Source organism: Macrotis lagotis, chromosome 1 (genome assembly GCF_037893015.1).
Source record: "Macrotis lagotis isolate mMagLag1 chromosome 1, bilby.v1.9.chrom.fasta, whole genome shotgun sequence".
Classification (NCBI taxonomy): Eukaryota; Metazoa; Chordata; class Mammalia; order Peramelemorphia; family Peramelidae; genus Macrotis; species Macrotis lagotis.
In genome coordinates this window covers 187,008,154-187,016,921 of record NC_133658.1, presented here as the reverse complement: position 1 = coordinate 187,016,921, position 8,768 = coordinate 187,008,154, and the positions used below count along the sequence as shown (strand labels likewise).

Below are 8,768 nucleotides of genomic sequence, written 5' to 3'. Positions count from 1 at the left end.
TTCTCATTCAGGATCCTCAAATCTAAAAAGTCTGAAGAGATGTCAGAGGTCATCTAGTTCAACATGATGCTGGACAGCAATCTCCTAAATATTACTGTTCCCAAGTAGTTATCTAGTCTTTGTGTGGAGATTTTCAGTTATAGGGAACCCATTAACTCCATAGTATCTCATTTCACTTTTGGATAGTAGCTTTTATTAAAGAGGCTTTTCTTAACAGTTAAAAGCTGAACCTCCTCAACTTCTACCAATTTCTCCTAGTTTTTCCCCTGAGGCAAAGAATAAGTCAGTTTTTTATACTTTCAACCTAAAACACAGTCACCATTTCTCCCCATGTTTTCTCCAAGTTAAAGATTCATAGCTCCTTCATCTGACTCTATGGCTCTCAATCATCTCACTCCTAGTCACTTTCATTTGGGTACATGCTAAGCTTATTAATATCCTTCCCAAAATGTGGCACCCAGAATTAAACACAGAATTTTAGATATATTGTTGGACTGATCAGGGTAGAGGACAGAACATCACTTTTTATGACTGTATGAGCATTTTTTTTGGGGGGGGTGGCTCTGGTAGATCACAATACTCACACTATTGAGTTGTCTTGTGAGAATATAAAATTATATGATTTTATAGTTGGGGAAGAGCTTAAAGACCATCATGGCCCATGATGACAGGTTGGATCTGTATTTTGGCTAGTTATCCTCTTCCATAGCTAGAGACTGCAATGCTGTCTTCAGTCATCTCTGAAGATGTAAGATAAGAATCATACAACATAACATGCTGCCAAGAACCTGCTTTTTCTGCTGTGGTTGGGCTTATTCATTGAAATTCACTTACTGCTGGTAGTGGAAGGAATTTTAAAGATAATCTGCTGCCTGGTGATGACAACTTGGTTTCCTTGAATGCTCATCTAAACTTGCTTTTTATAGCTACTAATCCCATAGTCATATCATTGTGATTTTTCCTTTCCCTGAATTTAAATTTTCTTATGTCTCCCAATCTGTGATTCAGTTAATATGAGAAACTATGTAACAGAATGGGAGAAAGGCATTCAAGACCCTTGCTCTTGCCCCAGGTAACACATATATTTAATTTATAAAGAACTTATATTAATTTCTTTTGCTTTATACATAACTCTAATTTTTAATAACTCCACCTAGCTTCCCAACTAGTCATTTCTTGAGACAAAGAATTTAAATAGAAAAAGAAATTCAGCAAAATTATTCCATACATCAACTGTGTCATGTATTTGTTTCATACTTTGCTGTTTGATAGATGTCTTCTAATGCCCCTCCTTACAAAGAAGTGATAGAATTGCATTTTCATACCTTTTCTTTGTAGTCAAGTCTGAAAATCATAAACAAGTTTATTTTCTGTTTCTCTCTCTCTCTCTCTCTCACACACACACACACACACACACACACACACACACACACACACACACACACACTGTTTTAGAGTAAAATACAGCCTCACATACTTGCTGTGTGAAGCTGGCCAAATCACTTAATGTCTATCTGCTTCAGGATTCTCAACTATAAAATAGAAATACTAATAGTTCCTACCTCCCAGGATCATTGTGAAGATCAAATGAGGGTTTTTTTGGTGGGGGATGGGAGAAGAGAGACAGCAGGATACATTTATTTTCACTTAAACACAGCAGGAAAAATACAATATACATCCCCAATGTTCAATCTTGTAGCTACAGGTACTCCTGCACAAGAGGTTCCCAGTCTCTCCCAATCCTTCCTCCCTTCTCATTTTTCCCCAGAAGAGAACTAACAAAAAGTAATTAATGAATTCAGACTGGGAAAAGAGAAGCCCTAATCCAAGGCCCTGGGAGATTGGAGGTGGGAGGTGGGGAAGGAAAGAAGCCCTAGATTCTAGAAACTAGAGCAAGCAACTGAGGTGGTGAGAGGCACATAATGTTAAAAATATTTTTCATTTTGTTCCTTAAAATCTTTATACTATGGAATGAAATGACTCCGATCCTCTAAAGTAGGTTTCCATTACACAGCCTTTTGGTTTCTCTGGCAAAACAAAGCAAACAACCCCAAAAATAGTTCTATTCCCCAAGAGCAACTGAGAAAAACTTAATGACTTCCAATAGGAAGTCTTTATGGGCCACAGAGATGGCTACTTCTTCCGTCATTACCCAGGCACATAGAAACAGGTGGATGGAGATGGGGGAAGAGGTAGACACACACCATTTTCATTTTCTTTTTTGTCTTTTCCTTTAAATAAAGAAGGGGGGGGAGGGGAAGTTGACCAGAAAGGTATGAAGAAAACCTCTAAATCGGATGTGAACTCCAGAGGCAGGTGCTGAGCAGAGCCCACGCCCCACCCGCCCAGAATGAGAGGGATGAGGATCAGGGGAGTGCTTGCAGCATCCAGTTCCTCAGGAGTTTCTGTCGACCCAACTCATAGTCCTGCTCATCCACATTCACCAGCAGCTTGATGGTCTCACGGCCCACAGCCTGTTTTAGTGAGTCTGTGATGAAGACACCTCTGAGCGCCTCCAGGAGGGAACCATTGATGTAGTCTCGCCAGAAGGCATCCAGGTAGGTGAGCTCCGAGAATTTGACGTCACAGATGATGGAGCCCAGGTCTCGGGATTTGAAGATGCTGTTGGCCTGGCTGAAACGCTCGAACTGGCGTTCAAGGGCGTCCTGCTTGTTGGAGAAGACATTGCTCCGCAGAGCCGTCTCATGCTGGCAGTACTCGGCCTGGACCCGGAGCCTGACGTCACAGGTCTGCTTGTCCTTGGTGGGCGCTGTCCCTGGTTTTCGGCGTTTCTGCTGCAGACTGGCCAGTGGGGCTCTCCGTGGAGCCGGCCGTTTATTGTACATCCCGGAGGGGGAGGCCGAGCAGCGCACGATGCAACCCAGGGGGATAGCTCGGGGAGGTCGCCGCTTTGGAGGGGGAGAGGGCGGCGTCGTGACTCTGAGGACTGCCTGGCCCTCCGGCTAGCTGTCCCTTCTAGCTCCGGCCGCACCGCCTTCCTTCACTGAGAGCCTCAGGTCAGGTGGGCTGAAGCCCCCCGCCGAAGTGAGGTGAATGGCGCCCAGGACATCGTGTCCACCCGGGCAGAGGCCGCGCTCCAGGTCATCAATTACATCAACAAAAGGAAGGAGAGGGCACGCGTTTCTGCGCGTGGGTGCCCCCAGTGCCAAAGCCGCGGCCCGGCCGCAGAGCGCCCGCCTCGCTCTCTGCTTCTCTGACTGGCTGGTTTGGTCGGTTAGTGTTCCTTGGGGGTGGAGGGCTCAGAAGACCCGCTGCCTCCCGAAGGCCTGCTCACTTGCTACGATAGCCGTGATTCGGGGAGAACGGGGCCTACCTCCAAGGGCATCCTCAGCATGGGATCAATGTAATGCACTTTGTAAGATTTCTGGCACATTTTGGGTGTTCAATAAATGTTTGTAGTCTTCCTTTCCTTTAAAAAATTAAAAAAAAATTCCCTGTCTTCTCTCTCTCTCCACCCCCCCATCCCCTTTTCATTTATATTGTTTTTTCTTTTTTAGATTTTTGAAGGCAATGGGGTTAAGTGGCTTGTCCATGGCCACACGGCTCAGCAATTATTAAGTGTCTGAGGTCGGATTTGAACCCAGGTACTCCCAGCTCCAAGGCCGGTGCTCTATTCATTGCGACACCTAGCCACCCCCTTCGTTTATATTGTTGTAATCTTAGGCTGCAGAGTGGATAATTGTACTGAACTGAGAGTCAGGAAGACTCCTGGAGCTCAAATCCCCTGTTTAAATTCACTAGCTATGGACCTGGGGCAGATCTCTTAAAGCCCTGGTTGTCTCAGTTCCTCAACTGTGAAACGAACTGGAGAAAGAAATGTCAACCCGTTCTAGTATTCAAAAACGGTAATCCTTGTGTTGATCATTTTCTAGTTTTGCTTTCCAGCATGCCCATTGCTTTTCTGAATCATTTTTTGTCTCACTTGTATTTTACTGCATATATGTACAGTTAAGGCTGATCTTAAAATGTAGCTTTCCAGAGACAGTCATTTTCTTTCAGCTATAGTTCAGCAAATATTTCTGTCAGGGGAATGCCTTATCATCTGGCCTGTGTATGATCCTTCTGACTCCAGATTTTTACTTTCAAGTGTTTTTAGTGAGAAGCATTCTGGTGTAAAGAAATGACAGAAGGGCATGGAGCCAAGAAGACCTGGGTTCAAGTCCTTCCTCTATGACTCATTAGCTAAATGACCATAGGGTAAATCCATAAACTTCTTAGAGCACCAAGCAAATCACTAAGATTATAAATTGCAGAGGAATGAACAAACTGCTTAATATGGAGAGAAAGTCTAGAGCCTAGACTCTGGACCAAAAAATTCCATTTACTGTTGAAACCATGCCTGTTCTCCCAGAAAACCCCCAAACTTACTCCCCACAGTATAGCTTTTAGCAAATTCCCATAACTTCAAAGGTTCTGGGACATTAGAAGAAATGTATTGTGAATATAACTAACTATTTATGATTATCACCAACAGTATTCTCAAATTCTATTTATTTGAAAGTGAAAGTCTCACTTGAGAAGCTTTTCTTATAGTGGAACTAGATACCAATGCATTTGCATTTTAATAACTAATGTTGAAAATTAATTTTTGGCAGAACAGAAAAAAAACAATCTAAATTTCTTCTGAATTTTGTCTATTGGAATACCCCCCCCCAAACTATTTTAAAAGAATAAATAACCTGAATTTACTCTAATAGATCTCTCTAACACAGTCATTCTTTATACACATTTTCTACCCCTAGTGAATGAAACTGTTATATTGTTGGTATAGGATAACCTGAAAGAGTCCTATAGAAAAGTTTCCATGTCTAGAGTCAGAAACTTGAGATAATGATATTGAAGGAAATATGTCAGAATATCCTGGCCGCTTTGTACTTGCTGAACTGTGATGAGTGAACAATCATTTTAAGCAATATGGCTGCCATTGAACTGTGTTCTTTTAACACTACATGATTTCATAAAAATTGGATTGAAAATTCCCTAGTGCCCTAATCTCAGTCTGAAATGGCTTCAGCCTGGAGTCTTCTGTTTTGAAGTTGTAATCTCCAATTATAGTAAGTGGGTTTAGAACTAGGTATCTCTCTTGAGAGTTGTGGTAGTGACTTATTTTTTTCTTGGCAACCTAAATTCAGAACTTTTGTTAAACCTATGGACACTTTTCAAACAACAGTTCAGTTAGCCAGGATATTTAGTGATCAACTGGTTTTTCTCCTTTATATATTCATGTGTAATTTTAAGTTGCTGTAATGAGAATGGCAGCTGTCCATGGAATCATTTTACCAACTTTTCTTCCTCTGCTTTCACCTAGATTTAGGCATTTTCTAGAAAAGTCAAATAAGAATGCTGTATCTTTTTTGTGTATATGTGTATTCTCTCAATTTAAAGAACAAAAATATAATCTTTTATAAAATTGAAGAATGAGAGTGTAAAACTACATCCATGACCATATCACTCAGTAATGCCACTTTATCTTTTTCCTTCAATATCTGGCTATAATATAGTGTCAAGTTCTCTCCTTATGTATTTCATTTATATTATAAAAGCATTAATGAATGTGACCCATTATGTTTTGCATTGTTTTGAAATGACATATAATTTTTCATATTAATTTATTGATTAATCTTCTTTAAACAATAGCAGCAGCAGCCTGTGAAAATGAAATGTGAAACACTTCTGACTAGTCTTAATTAGCTGCATGATATAGAGTAGTAGACTTGGATTCAGAGATACTTTGGTTAAAATTTTATCTTTAACTAGCTGTGTGACCCCTGGCAAAGAATTTATTTTTTTGAAACTTCCTACTAAGGAAGTTTATGCTGGTAGGGGATGTTCCCATACTAGGACTACTCTTACAAACTCACGTATTTTTCCTGTATTTTCACTGGGGTTCACCTATGTTACTTAGATATATGACTTTCTGATAAAGGATTATTTTTTTGGGGGGGTTTTATACTCAGGATATTTGTAAGACTCACTCTCCCTACCAACATGTTACCAGCCAAGCACTGATTGGACACTGGTCACAACTCACTGTTGTCTACCAACCTAATTACTTTTCTCAGCAAAATACTGTGTCTTGCCCATGCTGTTTCCATTGTAGCAAACAAAATCTCGTGCTGAGAAAATGACTTTTATGTGGAAACCATTAAAACAATTGGAGGTGAAACTGCAGGCAATTTTGCTCTTAATAATAAAGACAGCAAGGGGGAAAAGTAGTGTTTGCATAGTTTGGTTTACCATAAAAAGTTATTTTGAGATATGGTAATAGATACTGTCTTATATTCTGAAATCTCAGTATATTATCACTTGACTTTCTGATTTTTGCATTGGGAGAATAGATTTCTTTATTTCCACATTAAAGTAGATTCAAGGAACATTCAGACCTCTAACATGAAATTCCTAGTCCCTGGAAGAAAAAGAGATAAATGGAATTCCCCTCTCAAATTAAATTTTCCCATGTTTTCATCTCTCCCTCTGCTTCATTTCTCATAAAACTTCACCGCAACTTCCCAGATTTTCCACCAAGACCTATTAGTTCATTACTTTTGCTTGCCTTACTTTCTCATCTTCCTGAGCTGGATCCATAGTCTTAGTATTACTCCTTCAAGACATATACTTTTGATTAATTTGTCATCTAGTTCCGTCATTCACTCATGTTATTGAAACTTAAGTCATCTTTATTATAAATCAAGTCATATTACTGAGCTACTCAAAGTTATTAGAGGAAGTCACAAAACTGTGATAACTGGGTCAACTACAAATCTGTTTATTTTAACTTCAGCTCCTGTATGACAATCATTTTACTCACCTCTAATCTCTATCACATTTTAATAGCACTTATTTTAGACCTCTCTAAGCAAGTCCCATCCCCTAGCTCCTTCAGTGAATGATTTTTCTTCCTTCTTTAGTAAGCTAATGTTCCATTTCAATTTTTCATCTCTGCTCTACATTTTAAAATCTATATTTTTACTTAGCCTTTTTCCTTTGCTTTTGTCTGATAGGATGAAGCATGCTTTCTACTCACTAAGCCTAATTTTTCTATTGTTTATCCCTTCCCCTTCTATATTCATGAGGAACCTGCAATAGCTACAATAGCCTTTATTATCAATTTTCCCATATATATATATATATATATATATATATATATATATATATATATGTATATAGTATGTGAAATGTTCAGCCTCCTTTGACCTAAAAAAAACAAAAAAAAACCCCTTGCTTTTAATGGACTTTGCCACTCAATCAAGCTATCATCTTATTTCTGTCTCCTTCATTTGCTAATTCAAAAATATCAATCTACATTCACTACCATCATTTTGTCATCACTCAGTTAGTTGCAAAATCCCTGAAATCTGGCTTACAAATTCATCACTCTGCTGAAATTATTCTCTAAAGGCAGCCAATACTCTCTCTTTTAAAAAAAAATTCAAAATTTGTTTAAGGGGCAATGGGGTTAAGTGACTTGCCCAAGGTTATACAGCTAGGCAATCATTGTCTGAGGACAGATTTGAACTCAGGTCCTCCTGACTCCAGGGCTGGTGTTCTATCCACTGCACCACCTAACTTCCCCCCAACAATCTCTTAACTCCTAAAACCAATGTCATATCATCAGTCCTCATCATCCTCGTCCTTTCTGCAATTTTGGCATTATTGATCACTTGAGTATTCTGAATGTGTTTTTCTTCACTGGAGTCAATTACTCCTATCCTTTCCCTACAGAATGACTGACTACTCCTAGATCTCCTTGACTAGATTGTCATTTTGTTGTTGTTATTGTTTTTTAGGCAATGGGGTTAAGAGACTTGCTCACGGTCACATGGCTACATAATTATTGTGTGTCTTAGGTGGAATTTGAGCCCAGGTCCTCCTGATTCAAGGGCCAGTGTTCTATCCACTGTGCCACTTAGCTGCTCCCTAGATTATTAACTTCTTAAAAGGGAAGCAGGATCAGTTTCAGAACCTCTTTTCTTTACCTGCATACTTTCCTTTATTGATCTCACCTGCATGGTCTAATTAACATTTTTATGGAGATGACATATAAGTCTTTATATCCTTTCCTTATGTCTCTATTGAAATCTAGAGAGATTTAAAATCTAGCCCCACTCTTCTAATTGCTTGGAGATGGTTGTGTCTGGCTGTTTTTTTTTTTAGGTTTTTTGCAAGGCAAATGGGGTTAAGTGGCTTGCCCAAGGCCACACAGCTAGGTAATTATTAAGTGTCTGAGGCGGGATTTGAACTCAGGAACTCCTGACTCTAGGGCCAGTGCTCTATCCATTGCCCCACTTAGCTGCCCCTAGCTGTGTTTTTAGTTTTTTAAATTTTACATGTACCCAACTGATTGTATCATCTTAACTTCATCTCCAAATTTGAATTGATTTTTTTTCACTATCTTCCAAACATCTAAGTTTGCAGCCTCATTCATCTTTTTCATTCTTCCTCTCACCCAGCTCATCTAATTAAATGCTAAGTTCCATTGATTTTACTTCACAAAAATCTTATATTTGTCCTCTATAAAGGCAAAGTATAGTGGAAATAGTATTGAATTTGGATTCAGAGGACCTAAGTTCACAACCAACTTTTTATCATTACCTGTGTGACTTTGATCAAATTATTTAATCTCTCTGGACCTTAGCTTCCTCATCTGTAAAATGAACAGGACTTTATGTTGCCAAGCTACTTTTCAAGCTCTTCAAGCTTTTCTAACATCATCATCAACAACCTATTTCAAGTCCCTATAATCTATT

The 8,768-nt window shown here is 39.3% G+C and overlaps 1 pseudogene; it reads right to left on the bottom strand.

Annotated features, from left to right (window-relative positions):
• Window positions 1–1,586: 1,586 nt before the first annotated feature.
• LOC141514911 (death effector domain-containing protein pseudogene) lies at window positions 1,587–3,239 on the bottom strand (annotated as a pseudogene).
• Between the last annotated feature and the right edge of the window lie 5,529 nt (window positions 3,240–8,768).